The sequence below is a fragment of the Vitis vinifera genome, chromosome 10 (assembly GCF_030704535.1).
Source record: "Vitis vinifera cultivar Pinot Noir 40024 chromosome 10, ASM3070453v1".
NCBI classification, from domain to species: Eukaryota; Viridiplantae; Streptophyta; class Magnoliopsida; order Vitales; family Vitaceae; genus Vitis; species Vitis vinifera.
The window spans coordinates 11,158,281-11,163,920 of record NC_081814.1 but is presented as its reverse complement, the minus strand read 5'-3'; the positions used below and the strand labels follow the sequence as shown (position 1 = coordinate 11,163,920).

General features: G+C 35.1%; 1 long non-coding RNA gene across 1 annotated transcript; it reads right to left on the bottom strand.

The window, feature by feature from the left end:
• Positions 1–2,897: 2,897 nt before the first annotated feature.
• On the bottom strand, positions 2,898–3,850 carry LOC104877336 (uncharacterized). The gene is made up of 3 exons (XR_786758.3): positions 3,514–3,850; positions 3,294–3,377; positions 2,898–3,175 (listed from the first exon to the last, which is right to left on the bottom strand). It is a non-coding gene; the product is annotated as an uncharacterized LOC104877336 (long non-coding RNA).
• Between the last annotated feature and the right edge of the window lie 1,790 nt (positions 3,851–5,640).

Genomic DNA, 5,640 nt, shown 5'->3' with positions numbered 1-5,640 from the left:
CACGTTAGGCCTGGACGAAATCATGACCCTCTTTAGTTCAATGTACCTTGGACGGTTGTTGGAGTTTTACCTTTGTCCAACGATGCTGAGTTTCAATGGTTATATGATTTTTACTTGCTGTAGTGAAATAAAATTGAGGATCCTTCCTTGACTATTCTAACTGTAAATGTGAAGATGGTAAATAAAACTTTGGATGCTTCATGTGGGAAGGTGAACTTTAGATAAGACTTCTTCCTGAACAATTTGTAAGTAAAACATAACATGGAATGGGTATTGTAGTTGCACTGATTTTTTGTTTAACATCTTTTAGAATTTTCCTCAGTTTTTATACTTTTAGTGAATACATGTGTCATCTTCTCAGTAGTGTAGAACAAAATAGTTTACAACAGAAAACATTATCTGAATCCTAGTAACTGAATTCATGTAGAGATAATTTTTTACCTGTGTTCTTGTGAACACGGATTTTGGTTTGTGTTCTTATGGACACGGACTATGATTTGTGTTCTCGATAATACGAATCATAGGTCATATTCATTGGAACACGGCTTTATTCATATTGGTTAGGATATAACTTCCGTTTCGTGTCATAGTGAACACGATTAGACCATGCTCCAAAGAGCACGACTTAAATTCATGAGCGTTCAGTTTGCGCTCATATGTATATGATTCAATATCCGTGTTCATTAGAACACGGGTATTGCCCACTTCAGGTCTTTCTTTGCAAATCATCCTAGTTTTGAATTGCATATTGTATTAATTGAATTTACTACTTTTTTCCAATGCTGTTGGGGATTCTCTCTACTCTGTACTCTGTAGTCTACCACCTATTAGAGAAGAAACTCATCAAGAGATGCAGCGAAAAGAGTTTAGTAGAATTCTGTGAATGAGTGGGGTATTAATGCATAGCCTTTGTCCAGATGCTGAAATGGCGAGGAGGAGCAAGTCCATGGAAATGTGAGCAGAGTTAGTGATATTCTGAGCAAGCCTACGATGCTAAATTCTCAGCATTGGTTTTGTTCTTGTGGTGCCTCCACTACCTTTTGTCTTTTGGTAAGATATTCTAGTTGTTCCATTGATTGGAATTGCAAACAGTGAATGCACTTGGTACCTATGATACTCAACATTCCATTGATGTCGAGTTCAAGACAAAATAGAAATGATTCTGCCATCCCATTTGGTTGCCAAACTGGCAAAAGGATTGGCGTCAGTAACTTCAGTGGTGTACTATTTTCAAGTACGCCGTTTATGCTACAGGGCTTGTTAGAGAAAGCTTGAAAGGCCTGTAGTTGAACTTGAACTTGGTCCAAGTCCCAAATCAGTTGGTTTAGGCCAAGGTTGATGTCATGCCCCAAGCCCCACTCCAAGGCAATCACGATCATTTCACACTTGAAGCTTCAATGCTCAAAGTTTCAACGCTCAAAGTGTAAATTTATTCAAATATTTATTTTATGATTAGAAGTTGCCAATTATCAAATTCTTATTCAAAATAGTATAACTAAAATTCTAAAATCTTCAAATCTCGGCTTTAAAACTAATATATCAACCAAAATATTTTTGTTCAAGCAACTTCAAACATGAACAATAATTAACCGTAAGTAAATTCTAACATTTAACAATGTTAAAAAAAAAAAGTTTAAACAAATATTCTAATAATGTCAAATTCTCATCCTAATTATCATTCCTCACCCAAACTGAGGGTACTTAAAAATGGTTCACAGAAGGAAATAAACTCAAAGCCCAATAAGAAAATGGATTAAACATTTTCAATTATAATTACAAATAAAATATATAATGTGTATTTTTTTTTATAAAAACTTTTGAGTTCAAACATGTTAAAACATTCAAAACTTTTCTATCAAACATTTTCATATTTGTATCAAAACAATTGCATATCAAATTCAAATCAAAAGCATTTCAAAATATTTGTGTTTTAGTTATCAAATAACAAATGGTATCCAATTAAGTAGGCGTTTATAAATGGATGGTTAGCCTCAAATTATTCCTTTTAAAATGGATGAAATCAGCCATTACTAGTACTAGTAACTTCTAACCACACCGCTAAAGGTTGAGATTTAAAATAATTACATTCCCTATCAAGAAATATAAAAATCAACTATTGTATCTCATTGAAAAGAGTCAAAAGGTCGAGTAGGGTCAAACAAACTAGAGTTGAGATTTTGTTTCATTTATTCAAAATATATCTCCACATTTTTCTGACATAAATAAAAGAAAAAGTTCTAATATATATGTTTCATGCAAAATATATATTTGATACATGCATAGAAACAAATGTAACATTTTACATATTTCAAAATAACATATAAAAAGAAAATTATTATTTTTTATTATATCTGCATTAATTTTCCTTACCTCAAAGAATTTACTCCTCATATATATATATATATATATATATATATATATATATAAAACTATTAGTAATCATGCAACTTTTATTTTTATTTCTTTCTCTCTATAATCCCTATATTTTCTTTTTCAAAAAAAATCTCAGTGTATGATTTATTTTTCTTTCTCTATTCTTTTTATTCATTAGGATATTCAAAATTGCCCGAATTCCATCAATAACACAACCTATATTCATAAATTTTCAATACTGTGCTCTAAAAAATCTACATGTAAAAGGGTTTTCTAATAGAGAAGATAAGAAAAATTTAATTTATACTCAGGGTTAGCTTTTAAGAGCAAAAAAACTTTTCTACCCTTGATAAATTAATTTATTTAACTCTTTTATTTTATTTTATTTTATTTCTTTCAAATTTACTACTTTACCCCAAAAAATTAACTTGGGTGCTACAGTTGAAGTGTAGCTTGCATCTTGTTCTCAAAAGAAGTGTCTTCAATAATAACTTCGACTCTACATGAGGATGAAAGTTGTCAAATGACAGAAGATGTTGAAGACTTGCATTTTTATGTTACTATTGAGCTTGTATTGACTTATACATTTAAGATGAGTAGATTCACATATGACGAAACACCTTATTTTGCAAAGAAGAAGAAAGCATATAGAGGAAACCTTTCTACTTGAGCTTAGTGCTTAGAGCTTCTGGGAAGGCTTCAGAACACGTTTACAGTACATTCCAAGAGCCCATGTCAGGAAGATGTTTCTATAGCTCGCATAGTGTAGCATACAGTTATTCATGAAGACTCCAATGATTTCCTGTGATCATTATCTCAAGGTTAAGAGGCATCCAAAAACAAAGAAGGAAATAATGCCTGCGAAAACAATTTTGATCGGTTAATAATTTATAACCAACCAAGATCATAGTCAGAATTACCTCTTGAGGGAAATCCCCATTGTCTAACTGTGAATTAATCAGTAGCTTAGCTGCATTGTGTAGAGGGGTTGGATCTCTCTCAACCTAGTTTAGAAGAAAGAATGAAAAATTTTACTTCCTGTAAATTATTTAGGGAAATTTGGAGTTTCTGTCAAAATATTTTCACTTTCATAAGCACCTATGAGAAGTAACCATTAAATGAATCAAATTCGAGAGTAACCTATCCGGCTTCAATTAGACCCATCAAACACCATGCGGTTTGTACCAAATTTATGTGATCCCCCTCTCTAGGTGTATATACACCTGTACAATGATGATTAAACTGACGAGTAAAATATCCAGCTCATATTTTCCAAGCGATGGCACTGAGTTAGAATGAGAATTACCATGTTTGGGCATGAAAGATAGCTCTCTCCCCAATCACCATTTACCTTCTGCTTTGAAAGCAAAAAATCGACACCTTTACGAACGGTTTTGCTGTTTGAGTATGTTTTCCCAACAACAGCTAACCCTGCTAATGCAAACCATGTAGCATAGGTGAAGCAAACTCCCCAGCCACCAGACGTGATTCGTCCCTAGCAGTGGCAGTGGCAATGGCACCATTTGATTCGAGGTTCGATCCCCGACAACGGCGCCATTTGATTCGTGCCCAATTGGTGTCTCAGCTGATTCGTGTGCAGCTGGTGCTCCTTGATTGAGGGATTAATCAACAAAATTTATAACCTATTACACCATATACTAGGGTAGCAAAGACAAAGCTACTATAGCATAGTGGCTCTAGGATCGTTCACTGGGATGGGTTTTCATTTCACAAATGATATTAATTCAAAGATGAATTGGTGCCTTTTCATTTCAAGGTTAGCTTTAAAAGAAAACACAAAGATGTTTGAATGAACAAGGTTCGGTTTTAAACTAACCAAAAATAGTAACTGATTTTACTTACAAAGAAAAGATGTTTCTTGGAGTTTCAGATCACTAGGCTCAGATTCCTCATGCAAAAAGGGAGTTCCGGTCACTTGTTTATTTTCCTCGCATTAGAGAATTAACATATAGTTAATTCTCTAACCGGTGTTGTACAGATGCTTCCCATTAATGCGTTCAAACATTAAATCCCTCTCACTGATGCACCTTGCAATGGCTCATACCTCTCACCTAGCACTTGCCATTCAAGGTGATCTTTAACCTTGGACTTCCCTTCAAAAGCTCGCAAGAGATAACTAATGGATGTCTCCTTGGAGTCCAAAAGCTTACCAAGTGTTGGCAATTCCATAAAATCCTACCTACAAGTCACCTCCCAGAGGCTCGCAAGGGGTAAACTAGTGCATCTCTATGGTTGGAAATCACTTGCCTTACCAAGTGTTGACCCAGGTGACTCTAAGGTGTTTTAAGTTAACTAATAACATAGAAATCACTAACGGGTTACACTTTCTCTTCATTAAAAACTAAAACAACAAAACTTCCAAATTATGCATGTGGAAACTTACCTGGCTTTCCTCACTCCAAGAGACAAAAAGCTTAGCCTCTCATCCTCTGTGGAAAAATCCTCAGAGTTTGGTTGGCTAGAAAATGAAAATGAAAGAGAAGACAAGAATATATATCAAAAATAGAGCAAGTGCTCTGTTCGTTGATTCTATATATTGGATTACATGATCTCCCCCAGCGTCCCCTAAGAGTGTTTACAAGAGAGTTTATATAGGAAGGTAATTTACCCTTCATTGGATACTTCCTAGCTAAGGAATTACATGAGTGGTTGAATACAAGGAGAAAATGGAAATTATACAAAAATATCTGAAGAAAAGATCTAAAAGAGTCGGTGCAAAAATATCGGGAAGCTTCAGGCACATTTCGCAGGTGAAAATGGTGTCTGCGAGATTTCGCAGACACTCAAGAGGGCTGCAAAATATTTTCGCAACAACAAGTTAAACTCACAGGGCTGTGAAATTGGCTTCCACCTTGAGGTTCTCAGCGTTCCAGCTTGCGGCATGTATCGGGTAGCTTCAGGAGGAATTCCATAGCACTATACAAAAAGGCTGCGAAATTCTCGCAACAAAAGGCTGATTTCGCAACACTTTGGAGTGATCTGCTTGCAATGGCTGTAACTCCTTCGTTTCAACTCCGAATCGCGCACCGTTTGAAGCATTGGATTCTTGACTTCCCGAGCTTTGAAATGGTATATAGAATGTAGAAAATTGACTTCGGGAAGTGCTCCAAAAGTGCAAAAGAAGACTGCAACTGGCTTTCCTCTGTTTTCTTCACTCTGTTTTTCCTCTCTCCAGTGCTCTTTCCTTGCATACTTTGAACGACTTTGGGAAAGGGATATGGGGCTCCAAAGCTTGGTTTCTTCATG